Source organism: Stegostoma tigrinum, unplaced genomic scaffold (genome assembly GCF_030684315.1).
Source record: "Stegostoma tigrinum isolate sSteTig4 unplaced genomic scaffold, sSteTig4.hap1 scaffold_152, whole genome shotgun sequence".
NCBI classification, from domain to species: Eukaryota; Metazoa; Chordata; class Chondrichthyes; order Orectolobiformes; family Stegostomatidae; genus Stegostoma; species Stegostoma tigrinum.
The window spans coordinates 624,946-644,621 of record NW_026728095.1 but is presented as its reverse complement, the minus strand read 5'-3'; the positions used below and the strand labels follow the sequence as shown (position 1 = coordinate 644,621).

Genomic DNA, 19,676 nt, shown 5'->3' with positions numbered 1-19,676 from the left:
CAGGACTGCAGGGGGCAAATCGCTGTGAGCGGGTCAGGGCTGTGGGTGCCAGTCCCTGTGAGCGGGTCAGGGATGCGGGGGCCAGTCCCTGTCAGCGGGACAGCGTTGCAGGTGCCAGTCCCTGTCAGCGGGACAGGACTGCGGGGGCCAGTCCCTGTCAGCGGGACAGGGCTGAGGGGGCCAGTCCCTGTCAGCGGGACAGGGCTGCGGGGGCCAGGCCCTGTCAGCGGGACAGGGCTGCGGGGGCCAGGCCCTGTCAGCGGGACAGGTCTGCGGGGACCAGTCCCTGTCAGCGGGACAGGGCTACGGGGTCCAGTCCCTGTCAGCGGGACAGGGCTGCGGGGTCCAGTCCCTGTCAGCGGGACAGGGCTGCGGGGTCCAGTCCCTGTCAGCGGGACAGGGCTGCGGGGGCCAGTCCCTGTCAGCGGGACAGGGCTGCGGGGGCCAGTCCCTGTCAGCGGGTCAGGGATGCGGGGGCCAGTACCTGTCAGCGGGTCAGGGATGCGGGGGCCAGTCCCTGTCAGCGGGACAGGGCTGCGGGGACCAGTCCCTGTCAGCGGGACAGGGCTGCGGGGTCCAGTCCCTGTCAGCGGGACTGGGCTGCGAGGGCCAGTCCCTGTCAGCGGGACAGGGCTGAGGGGGCCAGTCCCTGTCTGCGGGACATGGCTGAGGGGACTAGTCCCTGTCAGCGGGACAGAGCTGCGGGGGCGAGTCCCTGTCAGCGGGACAGGACTGCGGGGGCAAATCGCTGTGAGCGGGTCAGGGCTGCGGGGGCCAGTCCCTGAGCGCGGGTCAGGGCTGCAGGGGCCAGTCCCTGTGAGCGGGTCAGGTCTGCGGGGCCAAGTCCCTGTAAGCGGGACAGGGCTGCGGGGGCCAGTCCCTGTGAGCAGGTCTGGGCCGCGGGGGCCAGTCCCTATGAGTGGGACAGGGCTATGGGGGCCAAACCCTGTCCGCGCGACAGGGCTTCGGGGGCCGGACGCCGTCAGCGCGACAGGGCTGCGGGGGCCGGACCCCGTGAGCGGGTCTGGGCTGCGGGGGCCTGCCCCCGTCAGTGGGACAGGGCTGCGGGGGCCGGCCCCCGTCAGTGGGACAGGAATGACGGGGCAAGTCACTGTGAGCGCGACAGGACTGCAGGGGGCAAGTCGCTGTGAGCGCGACAGGGCTGTGGGGGCCAGTCCCTGTGAGCAGGTCAGGGCTGCGGGGCAAGTCGCTGCGAGCACGACAGGACTGGAGGGGGCAAGTCGCTGTGAGCGGGTCAGGGCTGCTGGGGCCAGTCACTGTGAGCGGGTCAGGGCTGCGGGAGCGAGCCGCTGTGAGCGGGTCAGGGCTGCGGGGCCCAGTCCCTGTGAGCGGGACAGGGCTGGGGGGCCCAGTCCCTGTCAGAGGGACAGCGCTGCAGGGGCAAGCCGCTGTGAGCGGGTCAGGGCTTCGGGGCCCAGGCCGCTGTGAGCGGCTCACGGCTGCGGGGCCCAGTGTACCTGTCAGCGGGTCAGGGCAGCGGGGGCAGGCTGCTGTGAGCGGGTCAAGGCGCAGGGGTCAGGCCGCTGTGAGCGGCACAGGTCTGCAGGGCCCAGGCCGCGGTGAGCGGGTCAGGGCGGCGGGGGCAGGCCGCTGCGAGCGGGTCAGGGCTTCGGGGCCCAGGCCACTGCGAGCGGGTCAGGACTGAGGGGGCAGGCCGCCGTGAGCGGGTCAGGGCGGCGGGGCCCAGGCCGCTGTGAGCAGGTCAGGGCGGCGTGGCCCGGTCCCTGTCAGCGCGACAGGGCTGCGGGGGCCAGTCCGGGAGCGGGTCAGGGCTGCGGGGGACAGTCCCTGTGAGGGGGTCAGGACTGAGGGGGAAAGTCACTGTGAGTGGGTCAGGGCTGCGGGGGCAAGTAACTTTGAGCGGGACAAGGAGGCGGGGCCCAGTCCCTGTCAGCGCGACAGGGCTGCGGGGGCCAGTCTGGGAGCGGGACAGGGCTGCGGGGGGCAATACCTTGTGAGCGGGACAGGGCTGAGGAGCCCAGTCCGCTGTGAGCGGGACAGGACTGCGCGGGCCCGTCCGTGTTAGTGGGTCAGGGCTGCGGGGGTCAGTACGCTGTGAGCGGGTCAGGACTGCAGGGGGCAAGTCGCTGTGAGCGGGTCAGGGCTGCGGGGGCCCGTCCCTATGAGCGGGACACGGCTGCAGGGGGCAATACCTTGTGAGTGGGACAGGGCTGCGGGGCCCAGTACCTGTGGGCGGGACACGGCTGCGGGGGGCAGTCAGCTGTGAGCGGGACAGGACTGCGGCGGGCAAGTCTCTGTGAGCGGGTCAGGGCTGCGGGGGCCAGTCACTGTGAGCGGGACAGGGCTGCGGGGGTCAGAACGCTGTGAGCGGGTCAGGACTGCAGGGGGCAAGTCGCTGTGAGCGGGTCAGGACTGCGGGAAGAAGGCCCTGTGAGTGGGTCAGGGCTCCGCGGGCCAGACCCTGTAAGCGGGACACGGCTGCGGGGGGCAGTACGCTGTGAGCGGGACACGGCTGCGGGGGGCAGTACGCTGTGAGCGGGTCAGGACTGCGGGAAGAAGGCCCTGTGAGTGGGTCAGGGCTCCGCGGGCCAGACCCTGTAAGCGGGACACGGCTGCGGGGGGCAGTACGCTGTGAGCGGGACACGGCTGCGGGGGGCAGTACGCTGTGAGCGGGACAGGGCTGCGGGGGGCAAGTCGCTGTGAGCGGGTCAGGACTGCTGGGGGCCAGGCCCTGTGAGCGGGACACAGCTGCAGGGGGCAATACCTTGTGAGCGGGACAGGGCTGCGGGGCCCAGTCCACTGTGAGCAGGACAGGGCTGCGCGGGCCAGTCCCTGTGGGCGGGACACGGCTGCTGGGGGCAGTAAGCTGTGAGCGGGTCAGGGCTGCGGGGGCCCAATCTGCTGTGAGCGGGACACGGCTGCGGGGGGCAGTACGTTGTGAGTGGGACAGGGCTGCAGGGCCCAGTCCCTGTGAGCGGGTCAGGGCTGTTGGGCCCAGTCCCTGTGAGCGGGTCAGGGCTGCGGGGGCCAGACCCTGTGAGCGGGAAATGTCTGCGGTGGCTAGTCCCTGTGAGCGGGACAGGACTGCGGGGGGCAGTACACTCTAAGCGGGACAGCGCTGCAGGGCCCAGTCCGCTGTGAGCGGGACACGGCTGTCGGGGGCAGTACGCTGTGAGTGGGTCAGGGCTGCGGAGGCCAGTCCCTGTTAGTGGGTCAGGGCTGCGGGGGCCAGTCGCTGTGAGCGGGACAGTGGTCCGGGGCCAGTCCCTGTGAGCGGGACAAGGTTGCAGGGTCAGTACGCTGTGAGCGGGACAGGGCGGCGGGGGCAAGTCGCTTTGAGCAGGACAGGACTGCAGGGTGCAATACGCTGTGAGCGGGACAGGGTAGCGGGGCCCAGTCCCTGTGAGCGGGACAGGGCTGGGTAACCCAGTCCCTGTCAGAGGGACAGGGCTGCAGGGGCAAGCCGCTGTGAGCGGGTCAGGGATTCGGGGCCCAGGCCGCTGTGAGCGGGTCAGGGCTTCGGGGCCCAGGCCGCTGTGAGCGGGTCAGGGCTGCGGGGCCCAGTCCCTGACAGCGGGTCAGGGCGGCGGGGGCAGGCCGCTGTGAGCGGGTCAAGGCGCAGGGGTCAGGCCGCTGTGAGCGGGTCAGGGCTGCGGGGCCCAGGCCGCGGTGAGCGGGTCAGGGCGCAGGGGGCAGGCCGCTGTGAGCGGGTCAGGGCTTCGGGACCCAAGCCACTGCGAGCGGGTCAGGGAGGCGGGGCACAGTCCCTGTCAGCGCGACAGGGCTGCGGGGGCGGGTCAGGGCTGCGGGGGACAGTCCCTGTGAGCGGGTCAGGGCTGCGGGGGCCAGTACCTGTGAGGGGGTCAGGGCTGCGGGGGCAGGTCGCTGCGATCGGCTCAGGGCGGCGGGGGCAGGCCGCTGTGAGCCGGACAGGGCAGCGGGGCCCCGCTCCCTGTGAGCATGACAGGACTGCAGGGGGCAATACGATGTGAGCGGAACAGGGCTGCGGGGGCAGGCCACTGTGAGCGGGTGAGGGCGGCGGGGGAAGGCCGCTGTGAGCGGGACAGGGCTGCGGAGCGCAGTCCCTGTGAGCGGTTCAGGGCTGCAGGGGGCAAGTTGCTGTGAGCGGATCAGGGCTGCGGGACACAGTCCCTGTGAGCGGGTCAGGGCGGCGGGGGCAGGCGGCTACGAGCGGTTCAGGGCGCCGGGGCCCAGTCCCTGCCAGCGGGTCAGGACTGAGTGGGCAGGCCGCTGTGAGCGGGTCAGGACTGCAGGGGGCAATACGCTGTGAGCGGGTCAGGGCTTCGGTGCCCAGGCCACTGTGAGCGGGTCAGGGCGGCGGGGCCCAGTCTCTGCCAGCGGGTCAGGGCGGTGGGGGCAGGCCGCTGCGAGCCTGTCAGGGCGGCGGGGGCAGGCGGCTACGAGCGGGTCAGGGCGCCGGGGCCCAGGCCGCTGCGAGCGGGTCAGGGATTCGGGGCCCAGGCCGCTGTGAGCGGGTCAGGGCGGCGGGGGGCAATACGCTGTGAGCGGGACAGGGCTGCGGGGGCAAGTCGCTTTGAGCGGGACAGGACTGCAGGGGGCAATACGCTGTGAGCGGGCCAGGGCTGCAGGGGGCAAGTCGCTGTGAGCGGGTCAGGGCTGCGGGGCCCAGTCCCTGTGAGCGGGACAGGGCTGCGGGACCCAGTCCCTGTGAGCGGGAAATGTCTGCGGTGGCTAGTCCCTGTGAGCGGGACAGGGCTGCGGGGGGCAGTACGCTGTGAGCGGGACAGGGCTGCGAGGCCCAGTCCGCTGTGAGCGGGACACAGCTGTCGGGGGCAGTACGCTGTGAGCGGGACACAGCTGTCGGGGGCAGTACGCTGTGAGCGGGACAGGGCTGCGGGGCCCAGTCCCTGTGAGCGGGTCAGGGCTGTTGGGCCCAGTCCCTATGAGCGGGTCAGGGCTGCGGGAGCCAGACCCTGTGAGCGGGAAACGTCTGCGGGGGGCAGTACGCTGTGAGCGGGTCTGGGCTGCGGTGGCTAGTCCCTGTGAGCGGGACAGGGCTGCGGGGGACAGTACGCTGTGAGCGGGTCAGGGCTGCGGGGCCCAGTCCCTGTGAGCAGATCAGGGCTGTGGGGGCCAGTCCCTGTGAGCGGGACACAGCTGCTGGGGGAGGCAGTACGCTGTGAGCGGGTCAGGGATGCGGGGGCAAGTCCCTGTTAGTGGGTCAGGGCTGTTGGGCCCAGCCCCTGTGAGCGGGTCAGGGCTGTTGGGCCCAGTCCCTCTGAGCGGGTCAGGGCTGTGGGGGCCAGACCCTGTGAGCGGGAAACGTCTGTGGTGGCTAGTCCCTGTGAGCGGGACAGGGCTGCAGGGTCCAGTCCGCTGTGAGCAGGATACGGCTGCGGGGGCCAGTCGCTGTGAGCGGGACAGTGCTCCGGGGCCCAGTCCCTGTGAGCGGGTCATAGCTGATGGGGGCAGGACACTGTAAGCGGGACAGCGCTGCAGGGCCCAGTCCCTGTGAGTGGGACAGGGCTGCGGGGGGCAAGTCGCTGTCAGCGGGTCAGGACTGCTGGGGGCCAGTCCCTGTGAGCGGGTCAGGGCTGTGGGGCCCATCCCCGTCAGCGGGACAGGGCTGAGGGGCCCAGTCCCTGTGAGCGGGACAGGGCTGCGAGGCCCAATTCCTGTGAGCGGGTCAGGGCTGCGGGGGCCCGTCCCTGTGAGCGGGACACGGCTGCGGGGGGGCAATACCCTGTGAGCAGGACAGGGCTGCGGGGCCCAGTCTGCTGTGAGCGGGTCAGGGCTGCGGGGCCCAGTCCCTGTGAGCGGGTCAGGGCTGCAGGGCCCAGTCCCTGTGAGCGGGTCAGGGCTGCGGGGGCCAGACCCTGTGAGTGGGAAACGTCTGCGGTGGCTCGTCCCTGTGAGCAGGACAGGGCTGCGGGGGGCAGTACACTGTAATCGGGACAGCGCTGCAGGGCCCAGTCCCTGTGAGCGGGACAGGGCTGCGGGGTCCAGTCCGCTGTGAGCAGGACACGGCTGCGGGGGGCAGTACGGCTGAGGGCCAGTCCCTGTTAGTGGGCCACAGCTACGGGGGGCAGTCCCTGTGAGCGGGACAGGGCTGCAGGGCCCAGTCCCTGTGAGCAGATCAGGGCTGTGGGGGCCAGTCCCTATGAGCGTGCCACGGCTGCGGGAGGCAGTACGCTGTGAGCGGGTCAGGGCTGCGGGGGCAAGTCTCCGTTAGTGGGTCAGGGCTGCGGGGGCCAGTCGCTGTGAGCGGGACAGTGCTCCGGGGCCCAGTCCCTGTGAGCGGGACATGGCTGAGAGGCCCAGTCCGCTGTGAGGGGGACAAGGCTGCAGGGGGCAGTGCGCTGTGAGCGGGTCAGGGCTGCGGGGCCCAGTCCTTGTTAGCGGGTCACGGCTGCGGGGGGCAGTACCTGTGAGCGGGTCAGGGCTGCCGGGGGCAGTACGCTGTGAGCGGGACAGGGCTGCGGGGCCCAGTCCCTGTTAGTGGGTCAGGGCTGCGGGGCCCAGTCCCTGTGAGCGGGACAGGGCTGCGGGGCCCAGACCCTGTAATCGGGACACGGCTGCGGGGGGCAGTAACTGTGAGCGGTTCAGGGCTGCGGGGGGCAGTACGCAGTGAGCGGGACAGGGCTGCGGGGCCCAGTCCCTGTGAGAAGATCAGGGCTGTGGGGGCCAGTACCTGTGAGCGGGACACGGCTGCAGGGGGCAGTACGCTGTGAGCGGGACAGGACTGCGGGGGGCAGTACGCTGTGAGCGGGTCAGGGCAGCGGGGCCCAGTCCCTGTGAGCGGGTCAGGGCTGTTGGGCCCAGTCCCTGTGAGCGGGACAGGGCTGCGGGGGGCAGTACAATGTGAGCAGGACACGGCTGCCGCGTGCAGTACGCTGTGAGCGGGACAGGACTGCTGAGGGCCAGTCCTTGTTAGTGGGCCACAGCTATGGGGGGCAGTCCCTGTGAGCGGGTGAGGGCTGCTGGGGGCAGTACACTGTGAGCGGGACACGGCTGCCAGGGGCAGTACGCTGCGAGCGGGTCCGGGCTGCGGGGCCCAGTCCCTGTGAGCGGGTCAGGGCTGTTGGGCCCAGTCCCTATGAGCGGGTCAGGGCTGCGGGAGCCAGACCCTGTGAGCGGGAAACGTCTGCGGGGGGCAGTACGCTGTGAGCGGGTCTGGGCTGCGGTGGCTAGTCCCTGTGAGCGGGACAGGGCTGCGGGGGACAGTACGCTGTGAGCGGGTCAGGGCTGCGGGGCCCAGTCCCTGTGAGCAGATCAGGGCTGTGCGGGCCAGTCCCTGTGAGCGGGACACAGCTGCTGGGGGAGGCAGTACGCTGTGAGCGGGTCAGGGATGCGGGGGCAAGTCCCTGTTAGTGGGTCAGGGCTGCGGGGGCCAGTCCCTGTGAGAGGGACAGGGCTGCGGGGCCCAGCCCCTGTGAGCGGGTCAGGGCTGTTGGGCCCAGCCCCTGTGAGCGGGTCAGGGCTGTTGGGCCCAGTCCCTCTGAGCGGGTCAGGGCTGTGGGGGCCAGACCCTGTGAGCGGGAAACGTCTGTGGTGGCTAGTCCCTGTGAGCGGGACAGGGCTGCAGGGTCCAGTCCGCTGTGAGCAGGATACGGCTGCGGGGGCCAGTCGCTGTGAGCGGGACAGTGCTCCGGGGCCCAGTCCCTGTGAGCGGGTCATAGCTGATGGGGGCAGGACACTGTAAGCGGGACAGCGCTGCAGGGCCCAGTCCCTGTGAGTGGGACAGGGCTGCCGGGGGCAAGTCGCTGTCAGCGGGTCAGGACTGCTGGGGGCCAGTCCCTGTGAGCGGGTCAGGGCTGTGGGGCCCATCCCCGTCAGCGGGACAGGGCTGAGGGGCCCAGTCCCTGTGAGCGGGACAGGGCTGCGAGGCCCAATTCCTGTGAGCGGGTCAGGGCTGCGGGGGCCCGTCCCTGTGAGCGGGACACGGCTGCGGGGGGGCAATACCCTGTGAGCAGGACAGGGCTGCGGGGCCCAGTCTGCTGTGAGCGGGTCAGGGCTGCGGGGCCCAGTCCCTGTGAGCGGGTCAGGGCTGCAGGGCCCAGTCCCTGTGAGCGGGTCAGGGCTGCGGGGGCCAGACCCTGTGAGTGGGAAACGTCTGCGGTGGCTCGTCCCTGTGAGCAGGACAGGGCTGCGGGGGGCAGTACACTGTAATCGGGACAGCGCTGCAGGGCCCAGTCCCTGTGAGCGGGACAGGGCTGCGGGGTCCAGTCCGCTGTGAGCAGGACACGGCTGCGGGGGGCAGTACGGCTGAGGGCCAGTCCCTGTTAGTGGGCCACAGCTACGGGGGGCAGTCCCTGTGAGCGGGACAGGGCTGCAGGGCCCAGTCCCTGTGAGCAGATCAGGGCTGTGGGGGCCAGTCCCTATGAGCGTGCCACGGCTGCGGGAGGCAGTACGCTGTGAGCGGGTCAGGGCTGCGGGGGCAAGTCTCCGTTAGTGGGTCAGGGCTGCGGGGGCCAGTCGCTGTGAGCGGGACAGTGCTCCGGGGCCCAGTCCCTGTGAGCGGGACATGGCTGAGAGGCCCAGTCCGCTGTGAGGGGGACAAGGCTGCAGGGGGCAGTGCGCTGTGAGCGGGTCAGGGCTGCGGGGCCCAGTCCTTGTTAGCGGGTCACGGCTGCGGGGGGCAGTACCTGTGAGCGGGTCAGGGCTGCCGGGGGCAGTACGCTGTGAGCGGGACAGGGCTGCGGGGCCCAGTCCCTGTTAGTGGGTCAGGGCTGCGGGGCCCAGTCCCTGTGAGCGGGACAGGGCTGCGGGGCCCAGACCCTGTAATCGGGACACGGCTGCGGGGGGCAGTAACTGTGAGCGGTTCAGGGCTGCGGGGGGCAGTACGCAGTGAGCGGGACAGGGCTGCGGGGCCCAGTCCCTGTGAGAAGATCAGGGCTGTGGGGGCCAGTACCTGTGAGCGGGACACGGCTGCAGGGGGCAGTACGCTGTGAGCGGGACAGGACTGCGGGGGGCAAGTTGGTGTGAGCGGGACAGGGCAGCGCGGGCCAGTACCTGTGAGCGGGACACGGCTGCGGGGGGCAGTACGCTGTGAGCGGGTCAGGGCAGCGGGGCCCAGTCCCTGTGAGCGGGTCAGGGCTGTTGGGCCCAGTCCCTGTGAGCGGGACAGGGCTGCGGGGGGCAGTACAATGTGAGCAGGACACGGCTGCCGCGTGCAGTACGCTGTGAGCGGGACAGGACTGCTGAGGGCCAGTCCTTGTTAGTGGGCCACAGCTATGGGGGGCAGTCCCTGTGAGCGGGTGAGGGCTGCTGGGGGCAGTACACTGTGAGCGGGACACGGCTGCCAGGGGCAGTACGCTGCGAGCGGGTCCGGGCTGCGGGGCCCAGTCCCTGTGAGCGGGTCAGGGCTACGGGGGGTTGTTCACTGTGAGCGGATCAGGGCTGCGGGGGGTAGTACGCTGTGAGCGGGACAGGACTGTCGGGGGGCAAGTCGCTGTGAGCAGGTCAGGGCTGCGGGGGCCAGCACCTGTCAACGGCTAAGGGCTGCGGGGACAGTCCCTGTGAGCAGGGCAGGGCTGCGGGTCCCAGTCCCTGTGAGCGGGACAGGGGTGCGGGGCCCAGTCCCTGTGAGCGGGACAGGGGTGCGGGGACCAGTCCCTGTGAGCGGGACCGGGCTGCGGGGCCCAGTCCGCTGTGAGCGGGACAGGGCTGCGGGGTCCAGTCCCTGTGAGCGTGTCAGGGCTGCGGGGGCCAGTCCCTGTGAGCGGGTCAGGGCTGTCGGGGCCAGGGCTGCGGGGGCCAGTCCCTGTGAGCGGGTCAGGGCTGCGGGGGCCAGTCCCTGTGAGCGGGACATGGCTGCGGGGGGCAGTACGCTGTGAGCAGGACAGGACTGTGGGAGGGCAAGTCGCTGCGAGCGGGTCAGGACTGCTGGGGCCAGTCCCTATGAGTGGGACACGGCTGCGGGGCCCAGTCCCTGTGAGCGGGTCAGGGCTGCGGGGGGCAAGTTGCTGTGAGCGGGTCAGGGCTGCAGGGGCAGTCCCTGTGAGCAGGGCAGGGCTGCGGGGCCCATTCATCCATTTCCCTCAGTCACTGCATCCCATTTCCCTCAGTCACTGCATCACATTTCCATCAGACACTGCAGCTCATGTCACTCTTTCACTACATCCAATTTCCATCATTCACTGCATCCCATTTCACCCATTCACTGCATCCCATTGCACTCAGTGATGCATCCCATTTCAAGCAGTCACTGCATCACATTTCACTCAGTCACTGCATCACATTGCACTCAGTGACTGCATCGCATTTCACTCAGTCACTGCATCCCATTTCACGCAGTCACTGCATCATAATTCCCTCAGTCAGTGCATCCATGTCCGTGTGTCACTGCATCCCATGTCCGTGTGTCACTGCATCCCATGTCCCTAAGTCACTGCATCCCATGTCCCTAAGTCACTGCATCCCATGTCCCTCAGTCACTGCATCCCATTTCACTCAGTCAGTGCGTCCCTTTTCGGTCAGGCACTGTATCCCATTTCCCTCAGTCACTGCACCCCATGCCCAATCGGACACTGATTCCCTATTAACTCAGAAACTCCTTCCCAGTACCTCTGTCACTGCAGCTCATGTCACTCAGTCACTGCATCCATTTCCCTCAGTCACTGCATCCCACGTCCCTCAGTCACTGCATCCCACGTCCCTCAGTCACTGCATCCCATGTCCCTCAGTCACTGCATCTCATTTCACTCAGTCACTGCATCCCATTTCACTCAGCCACTGCATCCTATTTCACTCAGTGACTGCATCACAGTTCACTCAGTGACTGAATCACACTTTACTCGTGACTGAATCACACTTTACTCGTGACTGAATGACAGTACACTCAGTGAGTGCATCATATTTCACTCAGTGACAGAATCACATTTCACTCAGTGAGTGAATCACATTTCACTGAGTCACTGCGTCCCATTTGACAGAGTCACTGCATCCCATTTCACACAATCAGTGCATCCCATTTCACACAATCTGTGCATCTCATTTCACTCAGTCACTGCATCCCATTTCACTCAGTCACTGCATCTAATTAGCCTCAGTCACTGCATCCCATTACCCTCAGTCACTGCATCCCATTACCCTCAGTCACTGCATCCCACTTCACTCAGTCACTGCCTCCCACTTCACTCAGTCACTCCCTCCCATTTCAGTCAGTCACTACCTCCCATTTCAGTGAGTCACTACCTCCCATTTGAGTCAGTCACTGCATCTCCTTTCCCTCAGTCACTGCATCACATTTCACTCAGTCTGAGCACCCCATCTCACTCAGTCAGTGCATCCCATTTCCCATAGTCACTGCCTCCCATTTCCCTCAGTCACTGCATCCCATTTCACTCAGTCACTGCATCCCATTTCACTCAGTCACTGCATCCCATTTCACTCAGTCACTGCATCCCATTTAACAGAGAAAGTGAAACCTGTTCAACTGAGACAGTGAATCAATTTCCTTCAGTCACCACACCCTACTCCCCACAGTCACTGCCTCCCAATTCACTCAGTCACTGCATCCCATTGCACTAAGTCACTGCATCCCATTTCACTCAGTCACTGCATCCCATTTCACCCAGTCACTGCATCCCATTTCAGTCAGTCACTACCTCCCATTTCCCTCAGTCACTGCCTCCCACTTCACTCAGTCACTGCCTCCCGTTTCCCTCAGTCACTGCCTCCCGTTTCCCACAGTCACAGCAAACGTTTCCCACAGTCACAGCAAACCAATTCCCACAGTCACAGCATCCCATTTCACTCAGTCACAGCATCCCATTTCTCTCAGTCACAGCATCCCAATACACTCAGTCACAGCATCCCATTACCCTCAGTAACAGCATTCCATTTCCCACAGTCACTGCATCTCCTTTCCCTCAGTCACTGCATCACATTTCACTCCGTCTGAGCACCCCATCTCACTCAGTCAGTGCAACCCATTTCCCATATTCACTGCATGTCCTTTCCTCAGTCACTGCATTCCATTTCCCTCAGTCACTGCATCCCAAATCCTTCAGTCACTGCAACCTTTTCGTACAGTCACTGCAACTCATTTCCCACAGTGACTGCATCCTATTTTACTCAGTCACAGCATCCCATTTCACTCAGGCAGTGCATCCCATTTCACTCAGGCACTGCATCTCATTTCCCACAGTCACTGCATCTCCTTTCCCTCAGTCACTGCATCTCACTTCCCTCAGTCACTGCGTCCCATTACCCTCAGTCACTGCGTCCCATTTCCCACAGTCACTGCATCCCATTTCCCACAGTCACTGCATCCCATTTCATTCAGTCACTGCATCCCATTTCACTCAGTCACTGCATCACATTAAACTCAGTCACTGCCTCCCTTTTCCCACAGTCACTGCAAACTTTTCTCACAGTCACTGCAACCCATTTCCCACAGTCACTGCATCTCATTTCCCACAGTCACTGCATCTCATTTCCCACAGTCACGGCATCTCCTGTCCCTCAGTCACGGCACCTCCTGTCCCTCAGTCACGACACCACCTGTCCCTCAGTCACTGCATCTCATTTCCCTCTGTCACTGCATCTCATTTCCCTCAGTCACTGCATCTCATTTCCCTCAGTCACTGCATCTCATTTCGTTCAGTCAGTGCATCCCATTTCCATCAGTCACTGCATCCCATTATCCCTCAGTCACTGCATCCCATTTCACTCAGGCACTGCAGCCCATTTCACTCAGGCAGTGAAGCCTATTTCACTCAGTCACTGCATCCCATTTCCCTCAGTCACTGCAACCCATTTCCCACAGTCACTGCTACCCATTTCCCCCAGTCACTGCATCTCCTTTCCCACAGTCACTGCATCGCATTTCATTCAGTCACTGCGTCTCATAACCCTCTGTCCCTGCATTTCATTTCCCTCAGTGACTGCATCCCATTTCACTCAGTCACTGCATCACATTTCACCGAATCTCAGCACCCCATTTCACTCAGTCACTGCATGTCCCTTCCTCAGTCACTGCATCTCATTTCCCTCAGTGACTGCATCACATTTCACTCGGTGACTGCATCACATTTCACTCAGTCACTGCCTCCCACTTCACTCAGTCACAGCTTCCCATTTCACTCAGTCACAGCATCCCATTTCCCACAGTCACAGCATCCCATTTCCCCACAGTCACTGCATCTCATTTCCCTCAGTCACTGCATCTCATTTCCCTCAGTCACTGCATCTCATTTCCCTCAGTCACTGCATCCCATTTAACGGAGACAGTGATTCCTATTCAATTGAGACGGTGAATCAATTTCCATCAGTCACCACACCCTATTCCCCATAGTCACGGCATCACATTTCACTCAGGTACTGCATCCCATTACCCTCAGGCATGACATCCCATTTCACTCGGGCACTGTGGCCCATTTTACTCGGGCACTGCGGCCCATTTCATTCGGGCACTGCGGCCCATTTCACTCGGGCACTGCGGCCCATTTCACTCGGGCACTGCGGCCCATTTCACTCGGGCACTGCGGCCCATTTCACTCGGTCAGTGCATCCCATTTCCCTCAGTCACTGCATCCCATTTCACTCAGCGACTGCATTCCATTTCACTGAGTGACTGAATCACATTTCACTCAGTCACTGCGACCCAGTTCACACAGTCGCTGCATCCCATTTCACGCAGTCACTGCATCCCATTTCACTCAGCCACTGCATCTCATTTCCGTCAGTTATTGCATCATATTTCCATCAAACAAGGCATCTCATTTCACTCAGTCACTGCATCCCATTTCACTCAGTCACTGCATCCCATTTCCCTCAATCACTGCATCCCATTTCACTCAGTGATGCATCCCATTTCACTCAGAGACTGCATCCCATTTCACTCAGTCACTGCATCCCATTTCTCTCAGTCACTGCATCCCATTTCACTCAGTCACTGCATCCCATTTCCATCAGTCACTGTTTCCCGTATCTCACAGGCACTGCATTCAATTTCCTACACTCACTGCTTCCCATTTCCCATAGTCACAGCATCTCCTTTCCCTCAGTCTCTGCATCGCATTTCACTCACTCAATGCTTCCCATGTCCCTCAGTCACTGCATCCCATGTCCCTCACTCACTGCACCCCATTTCCCTCATTCACTGCATCTCATTTCACTCAATCACTGCTTCTCACTTCACTCAATCACTGCATCCCATTTCCCTCAGTCACTGCATCTCATTTCACTCAGGCACTGTATCCCATTTCCCTCACTCACTGCACCCCAAGTCCGCTCGGGCACTGCATCCCCATGAACTCAGTCACTCCTTCCCAGTACCTCAGTCACTGCGTCCCATTTCCATCAGGTACTGCATCACATTTCCATCAGACACTGCAGCACATGTCACTCTGTCAGTGCATCCCATTTCCCTCAGTCACTGCATCCCATTTCACTCAGTCACTGCATCCCATTTCCCTCAGTCACTGCATCCCATTTCCCTCAGTCACTGCATCCCATTTCACTCAATCACTGCATCTCCTTCAACACAGTCAGTGCATCCCATTTCCATCACTCACTGTTTCCCTTATCTCACAGACGCTGCAGTCAATTTCCCACACTCACTGCATCCCATTTCCCATCGTCACAGCATCTCCTTTCCCTCAGTCACTGCATCCCATTTCACTCAGTCACTGCATCCGATTTCCCTCAGTCACTGCATCCCATTTCCCTCAGTCACTGCATCTCATTACCCTCAGTCACTGCATCTCATTACCCTCAGTCACTGCATCTCATTTCCCTCATTCACTGCATCCCATTTTCCTCAGTCACTGCAACCCATTTCCCTCAGTCACTGCAACCCATTTCCCTCAGTCAATGTATCCCATTTGCATCAGTCACTGCATCCCATTTGCATCAGTCACTGCATCCCATTTGCATCAGTCACTGCAGCCCATTTCACTCATTCACTGCATCCCATTTCACGCAGTCACTGCATCCCATTTCACGCAGTCACTGCATCCCGTTTCTCAACTGACGCTGCAATCAAGTTCCGTCAGGTACTGCATCTCCTTTCCATCAGTCACTGCATCCCATTTCCCTCAGTCACTGCATCTCATTTCCCTCAGTCACTGCAACCCATTTCCCTCAGTCAATGTATCCCATTTGCATCAGTCACTGCATCCCATTTGCATCAGTCACTGCATCACATTTGCATCAGTCACTGCATCGCATTTCACTCAATCACTGCATCCCATTTCCCTGAGTCACTGCATCCCATTTCACTCAGACACTGCATCCCATTTCCCACGGTCACTGCACCCCATTTCACTCAGTCACAGCATCCCATTTCTCTCAGTCACAGCATCCCATTTCTCTCTGTCACTACATCCCATTTCCCACAGTCATTGCATCCAATTTCACTCAGTCACCGCACCCAATTCCCCACAGTCACGGCATCACATTACAGTCAGTCACTGCATCCCATTTCACTCAGTCACTGCAGCCCATTTCAGTCAGTCACTGCATCCCATTTCCCTCAGTCACTGCATCCCATTTCACTCAGTCACTGCACCCCATTTCCCTCAGTCACTGTATCCCATTTCACTCAGACACTGCATCCCATTTCACTCAGACACTGCATCCCATTTCCCACAGTCACTGCATCCCATTTCTCTCAGTCACTACATCCTATTTCCCACAGTCACTGCATCCCATTTCACTCAGTCACTGCATCCCATTTAATGGAGAGAGTGAATCCTATTCAACTGAGACAGCGAATCGATTTCCATCAGTCACCGCGCAATATTCCCCACAGTCACGGCATCACATTACCCTCAGTCACTGCGTCCCATGTCCCTCAGTCACTGCATCCCATTTCCCTCATTCACTGCATCTCATTTCACTCAATCACTGTATCCCATTTCCCTCACTCACTGCACCCCAAGTCCGCTCGGGCACTGCATCCCCATGAACTCAGTCACTCCTTCCCAGTACCTCAGTCACTGCGTCCCATTTCCATCAGGTACTGCATCACATTTCCATCAGACACTGCAGCACATGTCACTCTGTCACTGCATCCCATTTCCCTCGGTCACTGCATCCCATTTCACTCAATCACTGCATCTCCTTCAACACAGTCAGTGCATCCCATTTCCATCACTCACTGTTTCCCTTATCTCACAGACGCTGCAGTCAATTTCCCACACTCACTGCATCCTATTTCCCATCGTCACAGCATCTCCTTTCCCTCAGTCACTGCAACCCATTTCCCTCAGTCAATGTATCCCATTTCCATCAGACACTGCAGCACATGTCACTCTGTCAGTGCATCCCATTTCCCTCAGTCACTGCATCCCATTTCACTCAGTCACTGCATCCCATTTCCCTCAGTCACTGCATCCCATTTCACTCAATCACTGCATCTCCTTCAACACAGTCAGTGCATCCCATTTCCATCACTCACTGTTTCCCTTATCTCACAGACGCTGCAGTCAATTTCCCACACTCACTGCATCCCATTTCCCATCGTCACAGCATCTCCTTTCCCTCAGTCACTGCATCCCATTTCACTCAGTCACTGCATCCGATTTCCCTCAGTCACTGCATCCCATTTCCCTCAGTCACTGCATCTCATTACCCTCAGTCACTGCATCTCATTACCCTCAGTCACTGCATCTCATTTCCCTCATTCACTGCATCCCATTTTCCTCAGTCACTGCAACCCATTTCCCTCAGTCACTGCAACCCATTTCCCTCAGTCAATGTATCCCATTTGCATCAGTCACTGCATCCCATTTGCATCAGTCACTGCATCCCATTTGCATCAGTCACTGCAGCCCATTTCACTCAATCACTGCATCCCATTTCCCTGAGTCACTGCATCCCATTTCCCTGAGACTCTGCTTCCCATTTCCATCAGTCACTGCATCCCATTTCCCTCAGTCACTGCATCCCATGTCACGCAGTCACTGCATCCCATTTCACGCAGTCATGGCATCACATTTCACACAGTCATGGCATCACATTTCACTCAGTCACTGCATCACATTTCACTCAGTCACTGCATCTCCTTTCCATCAGTCACTGCATCTCACTTCACTCATTCACTGCATCCCATTTCACGCAGTCACTGCATCCCATTTCACGCAGTCACTGCATCCCGTTTCTCAACTGACGCTGCAATCAAGTTCCGTCAGGTACTGCATCTCCTTTCCATCAGTCACTGCATCCCATTTCCCTCAGTCACTGCATCTCATTTCCCTCAGTCACTGCAACCCATTTCCCTCAGTCAATGTATCCCATTTGCATCAGTCACTGCATCCCATTTGCATCAGTCACTGCATCACATTTGCATCAGTCACTGCATCGCATTTCACTCAATCACTGCATCCCATTTCCCTGAGTCACTGCATCCCATTTCACTCAGACACTGCATCCCATTTCCCACGGTCACTGCACCCCATTTCACTCAGTCACAGCATCCCATTTCTCTCAGTCACAGCATCCCATTTCTCTCAGTCACTACATCCCATTTCCCACAGTCATTGCATCCAATTTCACTCAGTCACCGCACCCAATTCCCCACAGTCACGGCATCACATTACAGTCAGTCACTGCATCCCATTTCACTCAGTCACTGCAGCCCATTTCAGTCAGTCACTGCATCCCATTTCCCTCAGTCACTGCATCCCATTTCACTCAGTCACTGCACCCCATTTCCCTCAGTCACTGTATCCCATTTCACTCAGACACTGCATCCCATTTCACTCAGACACTGCATCCCATTTCCCACAGTCACTGCATCCCATTTCTCTCAGTCACTACATCCTATTTCCCACAGTCACTGCATCCCATTTCACTCAGTCACTGCATCCCATTTAATGGAGAGAGTGAATCCTATTCAACTGAGACAGCGAATCGATTTCCATCAGTCACCGCGCAATATTCCCCACAGTCACGGCATCACATTACCCTCAGTCACTGCGTCCCATGTCCCTCAGTCACTGCATCCCATTTCCCTCATTCACTGCATCTCATTTCACTCAATCACTGTATCCCATTTCCCTCACTCACTGCACCCCAAGTCCGCTCGGGCACTGCATCCCCATGAACTCAGTCACTCCTTCCCAGTACCTCAGTCACTGCGTCCCATTTCCATCAGGTACTGCATCACATTTCCATCAGACACTGCAGCACATGTCACTCTGTCACTGCATCCCATTTCCCTCGGTCACTGCATCCCATTTCACTCAATCACTGCATCTCCTTCAACACAGTCAGTGCATCCCATTTCCATCACTCACTGTTTCCCTTATCTCACAGACGCTGCAGTCAATTTCCCACACTCACTGCATCCCATTTCACTCAGTCACTGCATCCCATTTCACTCAGTCACTGCATCCCATTTAACAGAGAAAGTGAAACCTGTTCAACTGAGACAGTGAATCAATTTCCTTCAGTCACCACACCCTACTCCCCACAGTCACTGCCTCCCAATTCACTCAGTCACTGCATCCCATTGCACTAAGTCACTGCATCCCATTTCACTCAGTCACTGCATCCCATTTCACCCAGTCACTGCATCCCATTTCAGTCAGTCACTACCTCCCATTTCCCTCAGTCACTGCATCCAATTTCCCTCAGTCACTGCATTCCACTTCACTCAGTCACTGCCTCCCACTTCACTCAGTCACTGCCTCCCACTTCACTCAGTCACTGCCTCCCGTTTCCCTCAGTCACTGCCTCCCGTTTCCCACAGTCACAGCAAACGTTTCCCACAGTCACAGCAAACCAATTCCCACAGTCACAGCATCCCATTTCACTCAGTCACAGCATCCCATTTCTCTCAGTCACAGCATCCCAATACACTCAGTCACAGCATCCCAATACACTCAGTCACAGCATCCCATTACCCTCAGTAACAGCATTCCATTTCCCACAGTCACTGCATCTCCTTTCCCTCAGTCACTGCATCACATTTCACTCCGTCTGAGCACCCCATCTCACTCAGTCAGTGCAACCCATTTCCCATATTCACTGCATGTCCTTTCCTCAGTCACTGCATCCCATTTCCCTCAGTCACTGCATCCCAAATCCTTCAGTCACTGCAACCTTTTCGTACAGTCACTGCAACTCATTTCCCACAGTGACTGCATCCTATTTTACTCAGTCACAGCATCCCATTTCACTCAGGCAGTGCATCCCATTTCACTCAGGCACTGCATCTCATTTCCCACAGTCACTGCATCTCCTTTCCCTCAGTCACTGCATCTCACTTCCCTCAGTCACTGCGTCCCATTACCCTCAGTCACTGCGTCCCATTTCCCACAGTCACTGCATCCCATTTCCCACAGTCACTGCATCCCATTTCATTCAGTCACTGCATCCCATTTCACTCAGTCACTGCATCACATTAAACTCAGTCACTGCCTCCCTTTTCCCACAGTCACTGCAAACTTTTCTCACAGTCACTGCAACCCATTTCCCACAGTCACTGCATCTCATTTCCCACAGTCACTGCATCTCATTTCCCACAGTCACGGCATCTCCTGTCCCTCAGTCACGGCACCTCCTGTCCCTCAGTCACGACACCACCTGTCCCTCAGTCACTGCATCTCATTTCCCTCAGTCACTGCATCTCATTTCCCTCAGTCACTGCATCTCATTTCGTTCAGTCAGTGCATCCCATTTCCATCAGTCACTGCATCCCATTATCCCTCAGTCACTGCATCCCATTTCACTCAGGCACTGCAGCCCATTTCACTCAG

At 60.6% G+C, this 19,676-nt stretch overlaps 1 long non-coding RNA gene across 1 annotated transcript in view; it reads right to left on the bottom strand.

Moving 5' to 3' along the window:
* Positions 1–19,676, bottom strand: part of LOC132207769 (uncharacterized) — a 210,710-nt gene that overhangs the window by 45,375 nt on the left and 145,659 nt on the right. The window lies entirely within an intron of this gene.